The 24676-nt window shown below is 46.8% G+C and overlaps 1 long non-coding RNA gene across 1 annotated transcript; it reads right to left on the reverse strand.

Annotated features, from left to right (window-relative positions):
• Positions 1 to 1783: 1783 nt before the first annotated feature.
• LOC309865737 lies at positions 1784 to 2567 on the reverse strand. Its single transcript, XR_014312253.1, has 2 exons — positions 2335 to 2567; positions 1784 to 2030 (listed from the first exon to the last, which is right to left on the reverse strand). It is a non-coding gene; the product is annotated as an uncharacterized lncRNA (long non-coding RNA).
• Between the last annotated feature and the right edge of the window lie 22109 nt (positions 2568 to 24676).

Consider the following 24676-nt stretch of genomic DNA (forward strand, 5'->3'; position numbering starts at 1 on the left):
CTGACAATAGTAAGTAAACCGTTTTCCTGAGTCCTGAGAGCGGCTCTGGCAAATTAATTGCACCTGCGGAGGGGCTCCTGGGAACCTCTGATTTAGAGCTGGTCAGTCAGAAGTGCAGATGACAACTTGGACTTGGCGATTGGCATCCGAAGGATCGGTGGGCTAGTGGAACTGCGCCCTTAACCTGTAGGATCTGATGCGCTCTTCATGTAGACAGTGTCAGAGGTGAGTTAAATCATGGGACTCCCTTGGGGCACCTGGCTGGCTCAGTCAGTGGAGCGTGTGACTCTTGATCTTGGGATTGTGAATTCAAACCCCATGTTGAGTGTAGAGACTACTTTAAAAAATAATAATAATGATAATAGAAAGTTAAAAAAAATTAAAAATAAAATCTTAAAAAAATTACAGGGCTCCTGGGTGGCTCAGTCAGTCAAGCATCTGCCTTCGGCTCAGGTCATGATCTCAGGGAACTGGGATTGAGCCCCCACATCCCAGCAGGCTCCCTGCTCAGTGGGGGGTCTGCTTCTCCTTCCCCCTCCTTTGCCCCTCCCGCTACTTATGCGCGTGCACTCATGCTTTCTCTCTCTCAAAGAAAGAAATAAAATCTTTTTAAAAAATTGCAGGACACCCAGCTGGTGTTAGAGAACTGTTTGGTTGTAGGGGTACCCCCAAACACACACATATTTGGTGACCAAAAGTATTGAGAGCAGGGGAGGGAAATACAGTTTTCCCTTGCACCTTTATTGCCACTGCATTTGCTTGACCACAGCAGCCTTAACTATCCCTTTCCCTGCTGGAAGACCCTTGTCTTGTTCCATAGCTGTCCTTGCTCCTCAGGTATAAACACAGACTCAGAACCACCCCTTCACCGTGCTGAAAAATCCCTCAGGGGTTATTCTTTTAGTGGCAGCAGATCCTGTGTCTGGGGATTGGGTGACCTCTGAGGATGTGCGAGGCCCCGGTCATACTTGTCACTCATAGGGACTGGCATTGCCTGACCCTTCCGAGAGGAATCTCCATTAAGACATGATGGAGAGAGAGGCACCTGGGTGGCTCAGTGGGTTAAAGCCTCCGCCTTCAGCTCAGGTAATGATCCCAGGGTCCTGGGATGGAGCTTCGCTTCGGGCTCTCTGCTCAGTGGGGAGCCTGCTTCCTCCTCTCTCTCTGCTTGTGATCTCTGTCTGTCAAATAAATAAATAAAATCTTAAAAGAAAAAAAAAAAGACATGACGGAGAGGGACATCTGGGTGGCTCAGTCAGTGAAGCATCTGCCTTTGGCTCAGGTCATAATCTCAGGGCCCTGGGATTGAGTCCCACATCAGGTTCCCTGCTCCATGGGGCGCCTGCTTCTCCCTCTGGTTGCCTCTCCCTCTGTCTGCTGCTCCCCCTTCTTGTGCTCTCTCTCTGACAAATAAATAAATAAAATCTTAAAAAAATAAAAAATAAAAAGACATGGTGGAGAATTTTGGGAACGTGACCTGACTTGGTTTTAGATTTTGAATGCTTGTTAGCTGCCTGGTCCCCCTGCTTCCCATAGTTGGGTTCTGATACTTCCCTTGCTGGAAATAGGCACATTTCCTGGGATCTGAGTCTGCCCTCTCCAGCCCCCAGGTGACCTCTCTTTGTATGGAAGAACTTGACCATGGGAGTTTAACTTCCGGTCCAAGATGGTTGACCCCTTAGAGAGAAGCCCAGCCTGTTGGCATCCCCAGCCATGTCTGTTTCATGTTGGCAGAGGGACTGTGGCTGCTTTGGGTCCATTATCTCCCTTTTCCTGTTTCCAGTGCTATGAATAGAATTTTATTTTCCCCAGCCTAATTTGATCATCGTCCTGGAACAAGGGGGAGCATGATGGCTACCAGATCTGCTGGCCGCTGTGGATGGAGGGCTTCGCTCACACCCGTGAGTGAGGGGAGTCCACTAGAGTCTCTCCTGAGGCAGCTCCTGCACGTGTGCCTTCCGAAACATTGATGCACCGAGGGCAGAACGCTGATTCAGATGAATCTTCATTTTCTCTCCTTCTCTCAGCCACTAGGGGAAATCGTATAGAAACTTCTACAGGAATACCCCAGTGCACCTTTCCTCTCCCCTGGATTAAGCATCAGCACCCAGAGGACGGCGGCTGATGCCCCTGCTTCTGCCTGGTCTGTCTGCGGGCAGTGAATACCCCAAGGAAATTCGCCAGCAGCCATTCCCCCTGTACCTGCTGCTGTGTCGTCTTACCCCTTTCCTTCTGGGGACTCACTTTGTCTTTACACATCAGCTGACTTCCCTGTTCACCCCCTATGTGTTTTGCCCGGCCCTTTGTTCCTCCCTCCCACTCTCTGTGTGTTACCAGCATGCTTGGCCTTCTCCAGCTTTCTCTGTCTGCTGCCTCTTGGCCCGGTCCGAGCCCCCTTCCCTTCCTTCCCACAGAGGCTTGGGAGGATGAGGGCCGCACCCCAGCATTCTCTCTCCGCTGGTTCTGTTCTCAGGTTGGTTTTGGTGCACAGGGGCTACCCATGGCTGGGCATCCTCTGGTCATGGTCATGCAGGTGTTTTTCTTTGTCAGGCAGTGAAAGCAGAGCTGGGAAGGTGGAGTCAGCTGGGATGCAGGGCATTTCCAAGGATGCTAAGTGGGGAGGGAAGGCGTGGGGAGAACTCCCAGAGGCTGGGCCCCAGAGGAGAATCCCCTGAGTCCCGAGAAACCACAAGAGGTCTTCGGAGAAAAAGATCCTTCAAATTGGCAAGTTTGGGAAGAGGTCCACTGGGAAGTCACGACCTACTGCTGAGCGGAAAATCTGCTGGAGAGAAGTTTGCGCTCTCCTGTTCCCGTGGCCCAGAGAAATTGCCCTTGAGAACAGTCTGATGGAGGGTAGGAGCATGAGGAAGCCCCGAGAAACTACACGTTCTGGTGCATCCGTGTGCTCACACCAGAGAGCGCCACTCCTGCAGCGAGTGTGGGAAGGTGTGTGTCCAAGGTCGCAGACACAGGCCTGTGAACAGGTGCAACATGGCAAAACCAGCTCCCAGCTTCTGACATGGGGAAGAAGTGTCCTGAGCTCTGAGGGTGGAGAGAAAGCTCTAGAAGTTAATTGCTCAGGCTACTCTTTGGTCCTTCATAATCGACAAAGCTCTGTGAATGTAATGGACATAGAAGAACTTTCCAAGACAACGAGGCCCTTTCTCCTTTTCTTCCTGATGGGAAGAAGTATGGTGTGTCTGTAAGGTGTGTGGAGGGGGCCTCTTCTCAGGAGGCTGACCACACAGCCCACTCTGGAGAAAAAGCCGTAGAGGCCACAGAGAGAGTGGTCCCTACCTCATCACACACTGGAGCGTTCACACCCCAGCTGGGCCTGTGTGCAACAAGAGTGAAAGGCTTTTCTGTATTATGTTCCCTACTGTGCCCCACAGAGTTCACCCTGTAGGAAACCCCACAAATGCCAACGCTCCCAATACTGGGTTCCTCTGAGTAGCCTCTGGGGGAAAGCCTTTTACCTGTGGCGAGTCGGGGAAGGCGTTCAGGGAGCAGCCTTGTGTCTTCACCCATCAGACTCTTCCTGTTCCAGAGAAGTCTTACAAGTGCGAGAGGCCTGGAAAAGCCTTCAGCCAAGCCCAGTGGAAGGGCCCATTGAAGAAGAGTCCACACAGGACAGAAACCTGGGAGTGTTGCAGATGTGGGAAGGCCATTAGGAGAAATCCCAACCTCACTGGTCATCAGAGACCCCATTCAGGGAGAGGCATTGATGGGGAGGGAGGAGGGCGCAACGGTGTTTAGCAACCATGGAGACCGTCATTCACATAGTAGGTTTCATAACCGTTTCCAAGCCCAGGAGTGTGACCAGTGGGAAAGCAGGAAAAGATCACCCCTTCCTCTCTCCCGGAATGGATGCAGGAGACCAATGGTGCAAAACCAGCCAGGAGGGGGAAGCCTTCCCTGTGGCTAATTTGTTACCATCAGTTCACCTGCAAAACCCAGAGAGGGCTGGAAGGAGCCCCAGCAAGAGTGGCGTCCACATCCTGGTACCCTGGAACCTATGAGTGTGAGTAGATTTGGAAAAAGGGTGTTTGCCAATGTAATTAAGAATCTTGAGACCAGATCATCCTGGATTACGAGACGAGCTCTAAATCCAAAGACAAGTGTCCTTCCTAGGAGCCACAGGAGCGACACCGATGGGACAGCGGGCCTTGAGAAGACACAGGCGGAGAATGGAGTTCCACGGCCACAAACCAGGGAGTGCTGGGAGCCTAAGCCATTTCTGTAAAGGGGCTGGAGAGTAAAAATGTTCGGCTTGGGGTCTGTCCAGCCTCTGTGGTCACAGCTCAGCTCTACTGTTGGAGCAGAGAAGCAACCAGAAGTCAGTACGCCAATGCAGGTGGCTGCTTTCCAGCATGATTTGCTTTAAGAAAACAGAGAGCTGACCCGATTTGGCCCGCAGGTCCTACTTTGCCAACCCCTGTTATAGAGAGAGAGCCTCTCGAGAAGCCTTGATAATCAGAGGGTGGAGTCACTAGACGGGATTCCTAATGCTGAGCGGTCTTGGAACAGCACGGTCAGTGGAGCGGAAACTTCGGTGGGGAGCGGTGCTCCAGTCTCGTGAGAGGGGCAGTGGGAGAGGCGTGAAAGATCCAGAAACCTGGGTTTTGCCATAAAATAGCTGAAGGACCAGCACGCAGTCACTCACAAGTCACAGGGCGTATGAGAAGAACAAGAGCATATATCCGAGAGTGCTTCCAAAGTGAATATGGTAAACACACACACACACACACACACACACACGGTTGAAGTAATTTCTGCACTGAATGTGGGTCTCAAACTCACAATCCCAAGATCAAGAGTCACACACACGCTCCACTGACGGAGCCAGCCAGGCACCCCGCTATGGTGAACACATTTAGAATGTTGATCTGTGTGAAAAGATGTTACTCTTCCTCCAAACAGTGTTTGAGCCTCTGCAGCGCCAGGTTCCTACAGAGGGAAGTCAAGAGCGTCAGTGTGCAGACAGTGCTTAGAGCTGTGCGACAGAATGATTTCACTAAGGGGACTCACGAGGGTCGCGCTGGGGGCCTCTAACATTTAGAAGTAGGGAGAAATGGGGGACTCAGCCTGAAAGATTGTGAAAGCGGCCTGTGAAGTAGGAAGACTGTTCCTGGGCCCAGGAATGCAGGGAAGAAAGTGTCTGAGGAGGGACGGTCGCCTCTGAGTGCTGCTGGCTGGCGAACGGGGGTAGGACTGGGCAGGGACACTGGCTCTGCTGAGGGCCCTGTCTGAGCTCCCTGGGGCTCCCTGAGCACTCAGCACAAGCCCAGCAGCTTAGAACAATAGGAATTCTCAGGGTTCTAGAGGCCAGAGGTCCAAAATCAACGTACAGGTGGGACCAGGCTCCCTCTGCAGTCCCTTGAGGATGATCCTTTGCCTCTGCCAGCTCCGGGGGCTCCCAACACTCCCTGGTTTGTGGCCATGGAACTCCATTCTCCGCCTGTGTCTTCTCAAGGCCCACTGTCCCATCGGTGTTGCTCCTGTGGCTCCTAGGACACTTGTCTTTGGATTTAGAGCTCGTCTCGTAATCCAGGATGATCTGGTCTCAAGATTCTTAATTACATTGGCAAACACCCTTTTTCCAAATCTATTCACACTCATAGGTTCCAGGGTACCAGGATGTGAACGTCACTCTTGCTGGGGCTCCTTCCAGCCCTCTCTGGGTTTTGCAGGTGAACTGATGGTAACAAAGCCAGTGATGAAGGGAGCCAGTTCTGGAGAGATCAGGGGCAGAGGCAGCACAGCCAGCAAGCGAGTCTCAAGCTAGAGGGTAAGACTGAGTCATGCTGGCCTGATGAAAGCCGGGGTCCTCTGATATCCACCCTCTGTGTCAGGATGTAGCACGCCCCCCACCCCCTACCACAAGCCATGGCCTTTCTGGAATCATCCTGCAGTGGGCACATTGTATCAGGGTCTTTAGAGGCCTCAAGAGCTTGGCAAGGGGCGGGGCGGGGGTAGCGGTGGGGAATAGCATTGCCATGGCCCTGCTTCCCTGAGCACCTCTAGAAGGCTTGACGGCAGGGCGGGGGGGTGGGTGGGGTGGGTGGGGTGGGTGTGGGTCGGGGGGTGGGAGTTGGTGGGCAGAAGCTGCTTACCTGCAGTCATGGGGCGACTCTCCACACCTCTGCACAACCACGAGACAACTGTCCTCACATCGCTAAACCCACATCCCAAGCTTGCAGGAGGAAGAGGTAGTCTTTTTTCTTCTTGAATGCGGGGGCACCCACAGGAGGAGCTGGGCTTGTCATCGGGCCGGTATTCAGATCTTCACTAGTATAGCTCATCCTAGACAAATGTTTTGCCTAAGAAATCTTTTTTTTCCCCCAAAGATTTTATTTATTTGTCAGAGAGAGAGCACGCACGCGCACAAGCAGGGGGAGTGGCAGGCAAAACGGACTGGAGAAGCAGGCTCCCTGCCGAGCAAGGAGCTCCATGTGGACTTAATCGGGGGACGCTGGAATCACGACCTGAGCCGAAGGCAGTGGCTTAACCAACTGAGCCACCGAGGCATCCCATGCCTAGGGAAATCTTAAACAGGGACACCAACAGTGGGGCACTTTCGGGAATTGTGTGAGCTGAGGTCATCTCAGCCTTGAACAAAAGAGAACTAAAGAGAACTAAACAGAAGATCCTAGGTCGAGGCCTTGGCCAGATAGGCCATGTTGCGATGTGTAGGCAGACGGTGATGGCAAGATGAAGTTTCTCCCTGGAGGGTTAGCACCGGGAGGAAGAGGGTATGTGTGTCCTTATTCCCAGACTGAGGTGTTCCCTTTGAGCCATCCGCCCCCAGTTGCTCACCGCCCCGCCCCCACTCAGCCAGCCCTAGGTCACGCAGTGTGCTACCCCAACTCCAGCCCATGGCCCTCCGCCCCTTGCTTTATCCCTCAGGCTGAAGTCTTCAAACCATCTGACCATCTGATGGAAGCAAACATTTCTTTCTTTCTTCTTCTTCTTTTTTTAAAGATTTATTTATTTTATTCGAGAGGGAGAGAGAGTCTTAAGTTGACACCACACTGACCGTGGAGCCCGACTTGGGGCTCGATCTCACAACCCCAAGATCACAACCTGAGCTGAAATCAAGAGTCGGACACTTAACTGACTGAGCCACCCAGGCGCCCCGAACACTTCTACTTCTGCCTAGGCTCCTGGGAATGTTCACACACAAGCATCGTTCTACTCTCTACGAGAAATTGGGTCAGACCCACACCTGTCTCTGAGGTTTGACGTTGGAGCTGGAATTACTGGACAAGTTTGCTTTCTATGTCGAGGGCCTCTAATTTATTGTTATCAGAATGAGAAATTAAAATACTGAACCAGACATGTGCGATGGTTTACTAAGCACAAGTGACTAGTATCTTTTGTAAGTAATGTTTTCAGGATGAGGATTTGGCTCAGCTGGTCTCTCTATATATCCATGTCTCTTAAAATTTAATTTTGACACAATAGGTCCACATGGTGTATAAAACACAGAGTAAAAACAATTTATAACATTTTTGGCTAAAGAAGAGTTGTAGAAAAGTAGTTTCTATCCAATCAAATTGGCGTTATTTATTTATTTAACTTTTTTAAAAATTATTTTATTGTTTTTATAAGATTTTTATTTATTTGACACAGAGAGAGAGAGCACAAGCAGGGGGAGCAGCATTCAGAGACAGAAGGAGAAGCAGCCTCCCCTGCTGAGCAGGGAGCCCAATACGGGGCTTGATCCTGGGACCCTGGGATCATGACTCAAGCTGAAGGCAGATGCTTAACTGACTGAGCCACCCAGGCACCCATGGAGTTTTTTTAAAAGCCTTGTTTTAATGAGATTGCCTAAAAGGGTGCATGATCTTGGAATATTTAAGAAGTATCCATTTTGTTGTCCACTGGTGTCTTAATGGCAAAGTGTTTTCCAAACGATGCTTATTTGAACAGCTGTGAACAGAGGGGAGTGTCCCACAGTCACTTGTGGACCTGTATCCAGGAGTGGAGTGAACTTCATGACCCAGGATTCGCGCCGCCCAGAAGGGATACACTGGCTTCCTTCTCCCCTCCTGACACCTGGCCCTCAGTGTGTAATCTGAAAAGAAAAACCAGGATGGTTCCTGCTGGATAGACAATGAAGGAGGAAAATCCCTGAAATGCTTTTTCAAACACAAACTCTGCTTGGTCTTTCAAATGTCTTTGACCCTGATTCTGTTGTGCTATAAACTGTGACATCTTTGAATTCAAGTTTTATTGTTAAGAAAGACAATGTCCCCTATTAGGAGGTGTCCTTTTGGGGGAACTTCTTACAGGTGTCCAACCGCCTGCACCCACTGCTTGATACAAGGCTTTTTGACCTTGGCATTAAAGACCTGAGCCTCTGAGCTCAGAGAGCATTCCTTAGTCCTCTTGGTACCTCCAGCCCTGGATGCAAAGGAATGGAAGGACTGCAGAGGCTTTCCTGTGGCCATGAACCCAGTGCCTGTCCTGGGGGGAGCTGGGCTGGGCAGTCTGCCCATCCCGCTCTTGGACCCTGGCTCAGGGAGGGGGCAGGCAGCTGGCTCCAGCGCCCCAGGTCAGGAAAAGTGAGGGCGCCTGGGGTGCCCGGGGTGGGTACTGAGCTCACCCCTAGCCCCTGACCAAAGAGCAGGGGTACAGGGATGCCAGAAAAGAAGTCCGGCCCAGGGAATGGACTTACAGCTCTGGGAGGGCAGGCAGGAAAAGGTTTCCATTCCTCAGAGGAAAAGGAAGGAGAAAGCCTGGTTTTAAAATACCTCCTTGCCTCCGATGGAGGTGGGGGGGTGCAGAGCCGCCCCCAAACCCGCAGGCAACACAGGCATCAAGCTGCGAGCCTCGGGAGAAGCGGGTTTATGAGCCTTGAAACCCTCTGAGATGTGAGAGATAATATCCATAAAATCCAGGATTGCTAGAAAGCCACAGACTTGATTCTCCAAACTGCCGAAAATAGAAAGTAGGAAGTGAAATTAACAGCGCTGGGGATGAGAAGGAAACCAGGCCATGTGTGCATAGCTCCAAAGTGAGAAAACCGCCCCATCTTAGGAGCACGTTACAGTGCAGGTGCTGAACCAAGTGATCTCCCCTTATTATGTCATTTAATCCTCATAAAAGCCCAAGGAGATAGGTTCCACAATCTTGTGTTATCGATGAAATCCTCTTAGGTTGGGGAACTGGCTCCAAAGTCGCAGAGTCGAATCCAGTTCTAGTGGACTCAAGAGGATGGATTTAATCACTGTGCCCATAGCTTTGGAACCTTTTCCATGAAGACCCACATTACGAAATGAATCTTCCTAAGAACCCGGCGCACGCACATCTACTATGCAACTGAAAAGAGAATTTCATGAAACAGTGGGTACCCTCACCACCTACAGCGCCCTCTGATACCATCTACTCGTTGTTTTATTTAAAAGGAAATGCTAGTCAGGACCTGGTAAATGCATTTCCTCCTCCATTAATGGGACAGGACCCCCAAAGAACCCCGCGCCCCCTGACCCCTGCCTCTGCTCCCGCCAGTGGAGGTGCACTGGACCCAGAAGAAGAGGGCTCTACTAGCGCCCCCCTGAATTGCTGGGCTGGAGGGTAAATACCTCCCTGGATAAACAGAGCAGATTCTAAGATCCTCTGGAATCTTCTGGTCCTGCTGACACCCCAACACCTCACGAGAACGCGCCTCACAGACATTGCAGGGAGTGTGGCAAATGAGACTGGCAGTGAACTGTGAACAAAGAACAAGTAAATAGGTATAAAGGGGTACAGTGTGCATTGGTGAGGCAACCTTCATGCCAGACCTGTGTCCTCTTTCAGTGCTTGACCTGCGTGTGGACGCAGCGTGCAGGAATTTCAGCAAAGCACCTGGCTGATTTCCTGAAAGCTGGCAGGGAACCTTAGGATGGTGTGTGGCTGAGTACACTCATTTCCCGGCTGACTGCCTGTCCCAGAGAGGGCTCCAAAGAGACAATCCATGAGGGAGTTCTTTGTAAAAACAGAAGCACAGAACACATGGAAGTTACCATTTGTAGACCGAATTGTCTCTGCCTCCTCAGAGGCAGTGTGAACCCCGAGAGGGCGGAGGACTTGTTTCCCTGGCCACCTGGGGTCCCCAGCACCTCGCCCAGGCTCCTCAAGAACTCTCAGGGAATGTTATCATTAACTGATCGATATCTGCCTGAAAGAAGACTCCAGGCACTTGTTCAGGCCTTCGTCCTCTCGCGGCCCACCTTCTCACCGGTGACGCAGGTGGAGGCACAGATGACATATTTACCAAAGTTTCAGGTGGCCCCAAAAAACTGGGACAGCCAGAGCACTGGATGACAGAATCGGGGTCCAAAAATAACTTGGCAGTCTGGAATGGTGGGCTGACTCAAGATGAAAAATTATAGCGATCTGTGCTCTGCCCATAGGTCTTAGACTTAGCTTGGCGAGCCCGGGAGGAGGGGGGCGGGGGCTTCACAGCAACGCACAACAGGGACCTGTTTTTATTGGAAACTAACAAATGAGGCAGCGATGTGGCAAGGTCGGCAACGCTGCAGACTTAGCCTGTGCAAATATGAGCTTAGTGAACAATAGAGGGAGGTCGGCGCCCTTCTGCTTCACGCAGGTCAAATGACGCTGGGAAACCTGGCTCTGAATGATGAAGGGTCACAGTGACACACTGTAAGTCTTCCAGAGGTCAGTGTGTTGAATTTGCCTGCCTCAAAATTAAGGATCTCTCTTCAGCAAAGGCCGCTGGAAAGGGACTGACTGGCTGGATAACACAGCGGGGGAAAGATGTTATATGCAATTAACACAGAATTAACATCCAGAGTGTTCTAGGAGCACCTTCACATCAACAAGGGAAAGGCGGGAAAGCGCAAGAAAAGAGGGCACAGGGGATGAGCGGGCGCTTGGCTGGAGAGGAAATTGGAACCGTTGCCAGCCAGCCTGGGATTCACCACTCATCAGAGGAATGCAAATGAAAACAACAGGACACTGGTAATAGCAGAACTCTCTCCTGTAACCCTCCTGCTGAAACTGAAAAAGCTGCATAAAATGCTGAAAGGAGCCTCTGTAACTGACAAGATGGGACAGCATCACTCTGTAGGGCATGGAGATCAGGGAGAAGCTGCTCTCTTCCTGAGGACCTCTGCCCACTAGCGGAGGGCTGCGCTCTCCTCCTGAAGGCCGCTTGGGAGGAATATGTCCCCACCATAGCCCCGAGTGGGAAATCTAACGGGAGACCCCATTTCCCCCCAATAAGCCAGGTTAAGTATAAACCAGAAGGGACCAGCCTGCTGGGATTACGGCCTGGTTCTGTTGACCTGGGCAACCCAGGGTATATATACCAAGCCTTGACTTTGTGTAGCCCAGCTCTGGCAATGCCCCCAAGGCTCTGTGGAGGAAATTACCTTCATCCCGAATTATTCCTCCAGATAATAAAACAACCAGCACGTCGTCAAAGATAGACTCGGGAAACAAGGAAATCAGGCTCCAGCCTGCTGCCCTAGAAGCCCAATTTCTGCAGCTGCCAGACTCTACATCTGACCCCTGGGGGCCGGGGTGGCACTGAGGGAGTGGGTGGCCGTCAGCAGCCACGCACCCCAGCAGCTGGGGGTTGTGTGAGTGCGTGATAGCGTGTGTGTTCATGTGTGTGCCACCAGCATGCTGGAATGTTCTCCCTGGTGGAGCTGGTCAGGTTTTGTGATAATCTTCTAATTTTTCAAAAAACACGTGGTTGGGGGCGCCTGGGTGGCTCAGTCATTGAACATCTGCCTTCCGTTCAGATCATGATCTCAGGGTCCTAGAATCGAGCCCCATGTCCGGCTGCTGCTCCACGGGGAAACTGCTTCTCCTTTTCCCTCTGCCCCTCCCCCTGCTTGTGTTCTCTCTCTGTCAAATAAGTGGATACAATCTTAAAACAAAACAAAAAACACATGGTTGAAGAAGGGCCACTTTTTCTAATTTGTATAAAGATGCCCTGTGGCTGAGGGGTTGCCCCATGTAAGGCCTGGAGAAAATGGAGCTGTGTGAAACAGATGATAAACTAAGCTTACTGTTGTAAAGAAATAGGTTGAATATCTCTGCAGGGAATAGAAAAAGTGATATGGTACATCTTTAAAAGAACCAAATTGGACTTCTAGAAATAAAAAGTGCAGTAAATGGGAGGCGCTTTGGGGAGCAGGCTTCGTTTCAGACATGGCCAAGTCCAAGAACCACACCATGACAGTCAGTCACAAAAGTGGCACAGAAGAGGCATCAAGAAACCCTGGTCACAAAGGTACCAGGGCACTTGGGTGACTCAATCGGTTAAGTGTCCTGCTCTTTGTTTCCACTTTGGTTATGATCTCAGGGTGGTGATATCAAGCCCCGTGTGGGGCTCCTCACTCAGCGCAGAGTCTGCTTGAGATTCTCTCTCTCTCTTTCCTCCTGTCCCTTCTCTCTTTCTTTCTCTCTCAAGTTGTAAAAAATACATCTTAAAAAAAAAAAAAAAAGACATGAATCTCTTAAAAGGGCAGCCCTCCAGTTCCCAAGGAACATGGGCTTTGCCAAGAACACAACAAGAAGGGCTGGAAGAAGATGCGGGCCATCAACACCAAGGTCATGTGTGCACGTGCCAAGGCTATCATGGACCTCACCAAGCCCCAAGACCCCAAAGTGGGGCAGCCACAAGCTCAATCGACTTGCCTGCATTGCTCGTTCCAAGCTTAGGGAACCTGCTCGTGTCTGCATTGCCAGGGATCTCGGGGCTCTGCAGCCCCAAGTCCAAGACCAAGGCTCAAACCAAGGCCCAGGCTGCAGCTGTGACTCCAGCTCCAGGCACCCACAAAGGCTCCAGAGCAGAGGCCTCTGTTTTGCCATGTCTGAGGACGGAAGGACTGATAGGACCTGTGGGCTTCTGTGTGCACGGGGCTGGTGGCCTCCTGTGCTATTTGTACAGATAAACCTGGGGTGGATCTGTCAAAAAATAACAAAAATGAAATGAAAAATTCATGGCAATGACCTAACCACTTTATTCCAGTTAGAGAGACCAAAGGTAGAAAGGTGGGACACATGCAGCACTGGCCAAGATCTGCGGAGCTGGGATCCTTGGGCAACAGTAGTGGATACGTAGAGAATGTGGCTCCCTGGAAAGGCAATTTGTGCAATTGGCACGTATTCCCACAGTCACCTGGGTTCAGAGCTCAGAGAAACCCCTTGCCCAGGCCTATGCAGAGACAAGTGTGTCCAGCCTTGTGCAGTTTGCAGTGGTTTTTGCTTTCTTCTTCTTCTTCTTCTTCTTCTTCTTCTTCTTCTTCTTCTTCTTCTTCTTCTTCTTCTTCTTCTTCTTCTCCTTCTCCTTCTCCTTCTCCTTCTCCTTCTTCTCCTTCTCCTTCTCCTTCTCCTTCTCCTTCTTCTTCTCCTTCTTCTTCTCCTTCTTCTTCTCCTTCTTCTTCTCCTTCTTCTTCTTCTTCCTCTTCTTCTTCTTCTTCTTCTTCTTCTTCTTCTTCTTCTTCTTCTTCTTCTTCTTCTTCTTCTTCTTCTTCTTCTTCTCCTCCTTCTTCTCCTCCTTCTCCTCCTCCTCCTCCTCCTCCTTCTTCTTCTTTTTTATGATTTATGTATTATTTATTTTAGTTAGAGAGAGAAGATAGAGCGAAAGAGTGCATAGTGGGTGGAGTGGCAGAGGGAGAGGGAGAGAGAGTCTCAAGCAGACTCCATGCTGGACTTGGAGCCAGATGCGGAACTCAATCTCATAACCTTGAGATCCTGACCTGAACTGAAACCAAGAGTCAGACGCTCAACCGACTGAGCCACCCAGGCACCCCAGCAGTGACCTTCTGAAAACAAATGTGACAAGAACATTTCCACTGGAAATAAATCATTGTGTAGCCTGGGGAAACTGAAAGAGGAAGAAAGCTTATTTTTGAGAACATCTAAATAGGAAGGCAAGGTGATTTTTCACGTGGAGATGATTACAAAATTCAATTTTAACAAAATTTTAGTTTATTGCTTCATAGTATTAAAATCATTTAATCAGTTTTGTTAAAGTCAAACAAATAAACATAGGAGAAATCATCCAGATTATATGATGCAGCTCTTTTAGGAAAATAAAATACTTTTGTAATGTCAGTATTTTTTTGGAATCGTGGTCTCCTCAAAGAGTCTGACAAAAGTAAACACATAGTCAGAATGCAAAACTAATTAGCTGGACAGAGATCACGTCCCAGTGAGACTCCACAATTATTCACATCCTCTATTTTCTGCTAAATTTATTAACAAAATCATCTTTTCCATATTTCTTTGGAAACATTTGCAAAGTTAATGATTGATTTTAATTGGTTATTTAATGGTATTAACTTTTCTTAAAGCCCCTACAGTAAAATGTAACCTAGAGCCAAACCTCAGGGGTGAAGATCATGTATAAGATTTCTATCAAATATCAAGCACTAACTTTTCGTTGAACGTTGATTAAATCAAAAACCCAGACCAGCATTTTAAGTAAGTCATGAATTGAATCAACCTGATTAAAACCAGACCCTCTAACTCCAAATACTAGGTGCAATTTATGCTGATAATATGTAAGACAGTGGGCAATTCCCAAACAGCCCAGCTGGTCCTGGATGATGATTCCTGGAAGAGCTAGACAGGCAAGGGGAGGTCACCCTGAACCTATATTCTGAGGGGGCACATGGCAGTGTCCTCTCTGGACCTGGGCAACAAAGGACTGATGACTGAAATGTTTTGCCACTGATTGGCTTTAACATGTCCTGGTCTACTGATATAAAATTGTTTGTATTGAAGTTACATCCGCAAACTCCTTATTAAGAGATTAAATTTACGCTGGCTTGCTTTGTTGTACTCAGAACGTTCAGATACATTTTTATTAGCTTTGGGGAGCTCCACGGGTTTCTCCTAAGTAAGCTTCTTGTTAATTGCCTTCTTTGCACATAAACAAAATCCCAAATTGCAAAAAGGAAAGCAAATGAAGAACAAAAATTTCTTTACTTAAAATGCAATTCTTTTGTAGCTTTATGGATACTTTTCCTTTTTTTCATTAATTATTCAACACATTTTTATGATCTGCGGGGTTAACTGGCCTGAATTAAAATTGGAACTAGGAGAAAATATGTATGCAGTCCAAACGATGGTGTTTCTCTCCAGTAATAGTTCTGAGGAACAATGGGGTGAATTTGAAAAGCATGAACTTTACATTCAGATCTGGGTTTTAATTGGGGTCCCCCATTAGCTATACATTAATGACTCTGTTGCAGTTTCTGTTCTGTCAAATGGGAATATCATCTCCCTTAAGGTTGTTACCAAGGTTGAAGATATGAGTAAAGTGCCTGGCACATGAGACAGAGTGTTTGCTATTAATCCCTGGTGTGATTCTAGCCGGGGTTTGATGGTTTAAGCCTGTCAGTCTCGTGGGGTTTTCGTGTTGTTTGTTTTTACAAATAGCATGACCTGCTGCTGTACTGTTCTTAACCGTCTATATATTCTTTTCAGTGTGATTTTATTTTCACTTGAATTTGAGACTATTCTTCATATGAGTTCGTTGATCTGATCACAATAGTCTGTTCAAGGCCATGAACATGAGCTCACAATCCAAAATTGGAAAACCCACAGGGAAATAATCCACCATGAATGAGAATTTACCTACACAACAAAGAGCAGGATTAGACCTTCCATCACTTTAGACAATGGAATTATAAACCTCAAGCTGTAAGTATGTTAAAAAGTGTTGACGTTATAAAACAAAAAATCAAAAGCAGGAGAGGTAACAGAATGCTATAAAAATGCTACATATCAATGATTATGAATGATTTTAAAAGTTCCAATTTTAAACTCAGTGGATGAATTAAACAGATGACGAGAAGTAGCTGAGGTTAGAATTGGGCACTGGAAGGGGCACCTGGGTGGCTCAGTCCATTAAGCACATGCCTTCTGCTGAGGTCATAATCCCAGGGTCCCAGGATCAAGTCCCATGTTAGGCTCCCTGCTTGGTGTGGAGCCTGTTTCTTCCCCTCTCTCTGCTACTCTCCCTACTTGTATTCTCTCTCTCTGTGTCAAATAAATAAATAAAATCTTCTAAAAAAGAAAAAAAAAAGATTGGGCAATGGAAAATAAATCTGACAAAATTATCTAAACTGTAGCACAGGGGTGCCTGGGTGGCTCAGGCGATTAAGCGTCTGACTCTTGATTTTGGCTAGGGGGTCATGATCTCATGGGTGGTGGGTTCAAGCCCCATATTGGGCTCCATGCTTAGCCTGGAATCTGCTTAAGACTGTCTTTCCCTTGGCCCCTCTCCTTTGTGTACTTTCCCCTCTCTCTCTCAAATAAACAAATAAATCTTTAGAAAAGAGAAGACACTAAATTGAAAAGACATATAGACCTCTTTGTTTATTGCACCTTAATTTACAGGAGCCAAGATACAGAAGTAGAGAGGAATAGATAAAGAAGTGGGGTATATACACAGTGGAATATTACTCAGCCATAAAAAGGAACGACATCTTGCCATTTGCAGCAACATGGATGGACCTAGAGTGTAGGATAGTAAGTGAAATAAGTCAGAAAGAGACAAATGCTTTATGATTTCACTCATACATGGAATCTAAAAACAAAGCAAAACAAATAAATAAACAAGCGAACAAAAAGCTGGAACAGACCTATAAATACAGAGAACAAACTGAAGGTTGCCAGAGGGGAAGAGGGCAGGGTGCTGGGCAAAGTGGGTGAGGAGGCATGAAGAAACTGGCTTTCAGTATGGAATGAAGAAGTCACAAGAATGAAAACTACAGCATAGGGAATAGAGTCAATGGAATTGTAATAGTGTTGTTTGGTGACAGACGGTGACTACGCTTGTAGTGAGCGTAGCATAACATATACGTTTGTCAAATCACCACTGTACAGCTGAAACTAATATAACATTGTGTGTCAGTAATACCTCCATAAAAATAAAATAAAATAAAATGTCTGATGATTTTAAAAAACAAAATAAAGAGAATCTATATAACCACAGATGATATAATTTACAAGGAAGAATTAAAAATTCTTAATTGTATGCACAAAATAATATAGTCTATAAATATAAGAAGCAAAACTAGAATTATAAGGAGAAATTTATAATTCCCAAAGACAATAGGTGATTTTGACAGATATCTCAGAAGTATCTAGATTAGGTGGGTAAATTAAGAATTATATAGACAAGCAATCTTGCATACACCTAGAGAATTCACATTCCTGTCAAGTGCACATGGGACACTTACAAAAATGGCAAAAATTGTGTACTAGGGTACAAAGTAAATCTCAGCAAATTGCAAAAGTTATTATCATAGAAGGAAATACGCTTAGACCACAGTGCAATCAAGTTAAAAATCAATATTTTTTAATAATTTTATTTATTTATTTGACAGAGAGAGAGAGACACAGCAAGAGAGGGAACACATGCAGGGGGAGTGGGAGAGGAAGAAGCAGGCTTCCCAAGGAGGAGGGAGCCTGATGCAGGGCTCGATCCCAGGACACTGGGATCATGATCTGAGCCAAAGGCAGATGCTTAACGACTGAGCCACCCAGGCATCCCAAAATAAGTTGTTGTTGTTTTTTTTTTAATTTGACACAGAGAGAGATCACAAGTAGGCAGAGATGCAGGCAGTGAGAGAGGGGGAAGCAGGCGCCCCGCCGAGTAGAGAGCCCGATGTGGGGCTCAATCCCAGGACCCTGGGATCACGACCTGAGCCAAAGGCAGAGGTCTAACCCACTAAGCCACCCAGGTGCCCCCAAAATCAATATTTTAAGAAGATACATTTAAAGATCTATAGTTTGGGCGCCTGGGTGGCTCAGTGGGTTAAGCCGCTGCCTTCGGCTCAGGTCATGATCTCAGGGTCCTGGGATCGAGTCCCGCATCGGGCTCTCTGCTCAGCAGGGAGCCTGCTTCCCTCTCTCTCTGCCTGCCTCTCCATCTACTTGTGATTTCTCTCTGTCAAATAAATAAATAAATAATCTTAAAAAAAAAATAAAGATCTATAGTTTTATAAATTTAAAACACACCTGGGGTGCTTGGATGGCTCAGTTAGTTAAGTGTCTAATTCTTGATTTCAGCTCAGTTCTTGATCTCAGGGTCATGAGTTTGAGCCCCATGTAAAGCCAACTTTAAAAAAAAAAGAACAACACAGGGATGCCTGGGTGGCTCAGTTGGTTAAGCCACTGCCTTCGGCTCAGGTCATGATCCCTGGGTCCTGGAATTGAGTCCCGCATTGGGCTCCTTGCTTGGTGGGGAGCCTGCTTCTCTCTCCACCTCTGCCTGCCTCTCTGCCTGCTTGAGCGCTTGCTCTCTCTCTCTCTCTCTCTCTCTCTCTCTCTCCCCGACAAATATAGATAAATAAATAAAATCTTAAAATACACACACACACACACACACACATGCCCCTTCTAGATGAGTCATAGGTCCAATAAAAGATACCACCCTAAAGCCCTAAAGAGACTACATCTCGCCTCTGGACACCTGCAGTCGGAGTCCCACCAGATTCAACTGACAGTAGTCCACAATCATTTTTCTAAGATTACACTTGACTTTTGCACAGGCCAAACTGGTGAGTTAAATGGGAAGGGTTAGGAATCACTAGCCCTGCTTCTTTCAAGTCTTTGACAGGAATGTCAGTGTCTTCATTTCCCTTAGAGATGCAGTGCTGCTTCTGGTTTACTATCTTGGCAGGGGGCGGAGGTTCCAGAAGCTTCCATTTAGCCCGGCCTACCATAATAATCCCACAGGGAAGAGCCAATATGGGGATTCTGCCAGTTCCCAAATATATCTATTCCAATTATACTCTCAGAAACCACGAACTAGCCACAGGGCGGCTTCATGGATCAACTAGGCCTACCGTGAGTCACACTTGAGTTGAGAGTCCATCATATACCCCTGCTTTGAGTGGTGGGCCACGGTGGCATTTTGAATCCCATGGAATTGGCATTGATTCAGAGCCAGTGTCTGGTAATCCCTGAAAGGTCTGGGTATTTCCTTTTCCCCAGTGCACGGTCCTTCTAGTAAACAGTTGTGGGTTTCTTTTGGAATGCTTGCAGGAAGATTAAGTGTTTATTTGTGGCAGTGGAGCAAGGTCCTTTCTCAAGGGAACCTGGCTTTTGGAAAGTGCTTTGGGTCTGTGCACTGACTTAAGTCTGGAAACTGAGCACCATTCTCCATTATGGTGACTCAAGTTAGGTGTCTGGCTACCAGACCTAGTTTTCCCTGTTACATGGATCTAGCAATTCTAGGAGACTGATCATCTATTTCATTCTTAAGGACACCATGATCAATTAGTTCCCACTAAAGATCTCTGCAAGTCAAGGCATTCTGATCACTCAAACATCCCTGATGCCCTTTATGGTTGAGGAGCCCATGTGTGGTTGATGTTTAAGTGCTTCCACTTGACCTCTGCTGCAGTGGAATAGTACCATCATCCTCATTGAAATCAGAAGTGAACCATCCCCCACAGTTATAACTGGCCTACAAGGGAGAAAAACCACAGAACTTTTTAAGAATAGACTAACGTATTTCATACGAATGCCTTACGAAAGGGGATGTCTTCTTGGCCCTTCCCATAGAATATAGTTAGGGCATAGGTCACATGTGATAAATCCAATCCAACATGGCAATCTCCCTGCGCGTCTGATTTCCTCCTTCACATCATAGCAGAAAAGCTCTGGAATCTTTACCTCATTAAATTAGACCTCATTACACCGGAATATTGAGTTTAAGTTTCAGCCAACCAACCGAGTAAGAAGCTAGAGCCACCTCTAGCTACACAAACTAACATACTACATCTGGAATTCTAGTAAGCATATTCCTATAAGAGATTTGACATACTGGGAGTGTCTGGCTGGCTCAGTTGGAAAACCACAGGACTCTTGATATCAGGGTGGTTAAGTCTGAACCCCACAATGGGTGAAGAGATTACTTAAACAATTTATTAAAAATCTGGTATAGTGGGTTTAAAAAAATTTTTTTTCTGATGTAATGTTTTATTTCTTTCCCTCTTTGGTTTGCCAACCTAAGAACCCATTCCCATATGCATTCCTCAGGTTACTACCAATATATGTTAGAAAAGTCCTGCCGTTATTCTGATACCTGAACTACTTTCTCCTGGGCCGTGTTGTGTTCCCAGACCTCTGCAGCATGCTAAGGCTTACACTATTTATGTGCCTAGTGGCAAAAAGGAATGGCTGTGATGGGTTCTGAAGAGAACGAGCATCCTCTTTCAAGGCATCTGTCTCAGGTCCGTTTGTCACAAGTTTTTCAAGTAGAGGAAAGCTAGTGTCTTCAGGCACCAGAAGACAAACTCTGGGGGCTCAGAATGACCTGAAAGCTCAAGATGACCAGTGTTATTTGGTTGTCTCCATTCATTTGGGATGTCTCCATCTCAAGGTTAAGAATCCCATTCTCGGAGCGCCTGGGTGGCTCAGTGTGTTAAGCCTCTGACTCGGCTCAGGTCATGATTTCAGGGTCTTGGGATTGAACCCCAAATCGGGCTCTCTGCTCGGCGGGGAACCTGCTTCCCCCTCTCCCTCTCTGCCTGCCTCTCTGCCTACTTTGATCTCTCTCTCTCTCTCCCTGCCAAATTAAAAAAAAAAAAACTAATTCTTTCTAGATCAGTGCCCTTTTACATGACAAACTTGGCAACAGTCATTATAATTTAGCAGCCTACACAATTAAATTTTGGTTTTTATTTTTTAGCAATATCAGCCCTAGAACTGTAAGAAATAAGAAATTCTTTTAGGGTTATCATGGAAGCTCTCTGGTTCTCATTCCATGACATGAACTGAGACTTAACAGTCTTGAGCTATTATTTTCTCTTTATAAGTGTTCAAGTATACTTAAAAACAAAACAAAACAAAAAAACCTCTGCCTCACACCATAGTTCTTATAGTCATTATTTTTTTTAAAGATTTCATTTTTAAAATTTTTTTGTAATTTTTTTTCAGTGTTCCAAGATTCATTGTTTATGCACCATGCAATACCTACCCTCCTTAATACCCGCCACTAGGCTCATCAACCCCCACCTCCTTCCCCTCCCAAACCCTCAGTTTGTTTCTCAGAGTCCACAGTCTCTCATGGTTCATCTCTTCCTCCAGTTTCCCCCAACTCACTTTTCCTCTCCATCTCTCAAATTTATTTTTTAAATAATCTCTACCCCAATATGGTGCTTGAAGTCACAACTCCAAGATCAAGAGTTGCATGCTCCACCGACTGAACCAGACAGGCGCCCCCTTACGGTCATTGTTAATGTCATAACAGTGAAAGGCCGCAACCACATGGGCTCCCAAACCAGTTGGCACTTCATCACAATCAACCTCAGATGATCGTCCAATTAACTGTGATGCCACTGCATGCTATGGTTATCAGCAACCCATTTCTCATCTACAAAAAGATCAGCAGTATGCTCAAGTCCAAGGGTGTGGCCAAACCAATGTCCAAATGCCACCCGTATGGGTCTACTTCCTGGGACCATTCCTGGTACCAATTCTTTATTATTTTGTGTTCAGTCGAAAGACAGAACCCACAAAGTACTTTAAACAGGGTAGCTTAATATAAAGATTTATTAAATGATAGATTAGTAACTATAAAGAGGTTAAGAAGTATCCTAAAGCTGAGGGAGAGCACCCAAGCCTATGGTTCAGACCTTATTGGAGAAGGTATGGTTGCAACCCACTGGATGGCTGAGAACTTTGCTGGACTGCCCAGGCCAGAGCTCGTCAGCCATCATCAGGCAAGCAGGAAACAATCCTCTAGGGCACAAGCGAACTGAAGCTGGTGGGCAGACATGCTGAGACAGTTGAGACACGTGGTATTTGCCACAAGTGGGAAATAATTGGGTTGAAGCAAGCTGAGGCTGGTCAGTGGGCATGCAGGGGGAGTAAGGGCACGGCCATGGCCATGAGGCCTGGAATGTACCTTACCTACACTGGAGGACAGCCACAAAATAGTCACTGATCCACTGGGGCTTTGTGGTAGCTGAAGGGCTGCATTCTCTGGGCACGTGGCTGGAGCAGAACACTCCTGGAAGGTCCCTGCCTTGGCCAACACACACACACACACACACACACACACACACACACACACACACACACATTGCTAATAGACCATGTAGCAGGGGCAAGAAAAGCAAAATGCAGCAAATCAGAACTAGAGAGAAAAGCTCTGTCCTCCTGTGCCCTCTACGTTATGCTCACTGTACAGAAGAAATGCTTAAGCAGTCTAGTCCATTACTGCAGAGAGACTACTGAAGAATATTGGCGCTGGGAGTTAATAAATTGATAACGGGCAGAATGCTCTCAATCACTTTGCTACCGTGCTTACATGCAAGCAGTTCCAGGGGAAAAAAAAGAGAGAGAGAGAGAACAGAAAGAATGTTTTTACAACTCCTTTGTCAGGTTCTTGCAACATTCATTTATTTAAAACTATTTATTTGTCTCCTCCCATGTACGAAGCAGTTTTAGGTCCTAGCATCACAGTAATGAAGCAGATAGATCAGTTGCCTGCTCTCTTAAAGCTCACATTGTAATAAGGGAAGACAGACAATAAATAAACAAACATAAAAAGATGCCAATTGGCCATAAATGATATGCAAAATAAAGCAAGAAAGGGCTGCCAAGTGAAGAGGAGACACACCCTCCCTGCTTCAGCTATGATGGCGTGGCTAGTAGCAGACTAAGCTTGTCACCAAGAACAAGACAGCTACTTACAAATAAAAGCAAAACAAAACACATTTTATTTGAAGTCATGAGACAGCTACCAAGACAGCCAGAATTTGAGGGGCCAAGTTTTCAGAAAGAATGAAAAATGAAAAATCATTGAGTTGAATCCAAATTCCACTCAACTCTTAACCCAGTATTTGCCAGTCTGTAAGTGGCACCGGGTGAGACACCAAGAAGTTTGTCAGAAAGGGGGCTCCTGAGACAACCAGGGCTTGAGGGGCCGAGATCCTGGAGGGGAGAGTCTTACAAAATGATCTTTCCTCCTGAAACGTTTGCCTCTTTGCAAGCGGCCCAGGGGGAGGCTGGGGAGCTGAGAGGAAAGCATATATATGCCAAGAGGATGAGAATCTAAACAGAGCTCTTGGCTGTCTCATGGTGTTAGGGACGTTAAAACATGGAGTACAGGCCAATTAAGGAAGAGAGTTCCCTATAAACCCCAGGTTGCCAGTTAAATAAGGCCTAAATCCTAGAAGTAATGGAAAATAAGAAATCAGAAGCCTACAGAGCACACCAGCCACAAATGAGCCCAATTCCTTATCAAATTAATCTGTCATACCTCTAACTTCCTGCTTAGAGAAGCTATAATAAGTCTTCTCCAGGGGCGCCTGGGTGGCTCAGTCAGTTAAACCTCTGCCTTCAGCTCAGGTCATGATCCTGGGTCCCTGGGATTGAGCCCTTCATGGGGTCTCCTGCTCAGCAGGGGACCTGCCTCTCCCTCTCCCTCTACCATCCACTCCTTCTGCTTGGGCTTGCTCTCTCTCTTTCTCTCTTTCTCTGTGTCAAATAAATAAATAATACCTTTAAAAAATAAAATAAGTCTTCTCTGGAGAAAGATAACTTTATCCAGAGTCTCTACAATTTTTCATACAGAATGTTCAGCATTGAATAAAAAAGTACTAGGCATGGGGCGCTTGGATGGCTCAGTCGGTTGAGTGCCCTACTTGGTTTTGGCTAGGGCCATGAGATCTCGGGGTCAGGGGCTCGAGCCTCACAATGGGCTCTGTATGGGCTCACGATCTGCTTGGGATTCTTTCTCTCCCTCTCCCTCAGCCCTTTCCCCAATTGCGATCTCTCTATATATAAAACAAACAAACAAACAAACAAACAAAAAAACCCAGGCATACCCGGAAATGGGACCAAGAAAAAAACTCAGTAGGAAAAGATCCTTAGGAGATCCAGATATTCGGAGTTCAGATGAGGATTTTAAAATAGCTGATTTATGTTCAAGAAAAAAAAAAACATGACACAATGGAGAATTTTTTTTTCCTTTTTTAAAAGACTTTATTTATTTGACACAGAGAGAGAGACAGTAAGAGAGGGAACACAAGCAGGAGAAGTGGCAGAGGGAGAGGCAGGCCTCCGCTGAGCAGGGAGCTAGATAGGTAGGTAGAGGGCTTGGTGGGGGGCTCGATGCAGGCTCGATGCAGGGCTTGGTGCAGGTCTTAATCCCAGGATGCTGGGATCCAGGGCTTGGCGCAAGGCCTAATCCCAGGATGCTGGGCTCGTGACCTGAGCCAAAGGCAGACACTTAATGACTGAGGCACCCAGGCACCTACAATGGAGAGTTTTCAGGAGAATTGGAATTTACAAAAATAAAGTGGGAATTCTAGAATGCAAAAATGCAGTAAATGATATAACATTTACTATATCAATAGATTTGACAAGAAAATGGACACAGCTGAAGAGAGATTAGTGAGCAGAAAAAATGTGTTAGTAGAAAGTATCCAGACTGAAATAGACAGACAAAAAGATGAAAAATACCAAAAAAAGCATGAAATAAAAGTAAGAAATGGTAAAAAGTATAACATGTGTATAGTTGGAGTTCTAGAAGAGGAAAATAGAATGTGGCAGAAGCAATATTTGATAGAATCATGGCTTAATCATTTCCCAATCATTAATTTCCCAATCATTACTTAATAAACATCAAACTACAGATTCAAGAAGCACACACACACACTTAAGCACAAAGAAATTT

The sequence above is a fragment of the Mustela nivalis genome, assembly GCF_964662115.1.
Source record: "Mustela nivalis genome assembly, chromosome: 5".
In the NCBI taxonomy this organism is placed as follows: Eukaryota; Metazoa; Chordata; class Mammalia; order Carnivora; family Mustelidae; genus Mustela; species Mustela nivalis.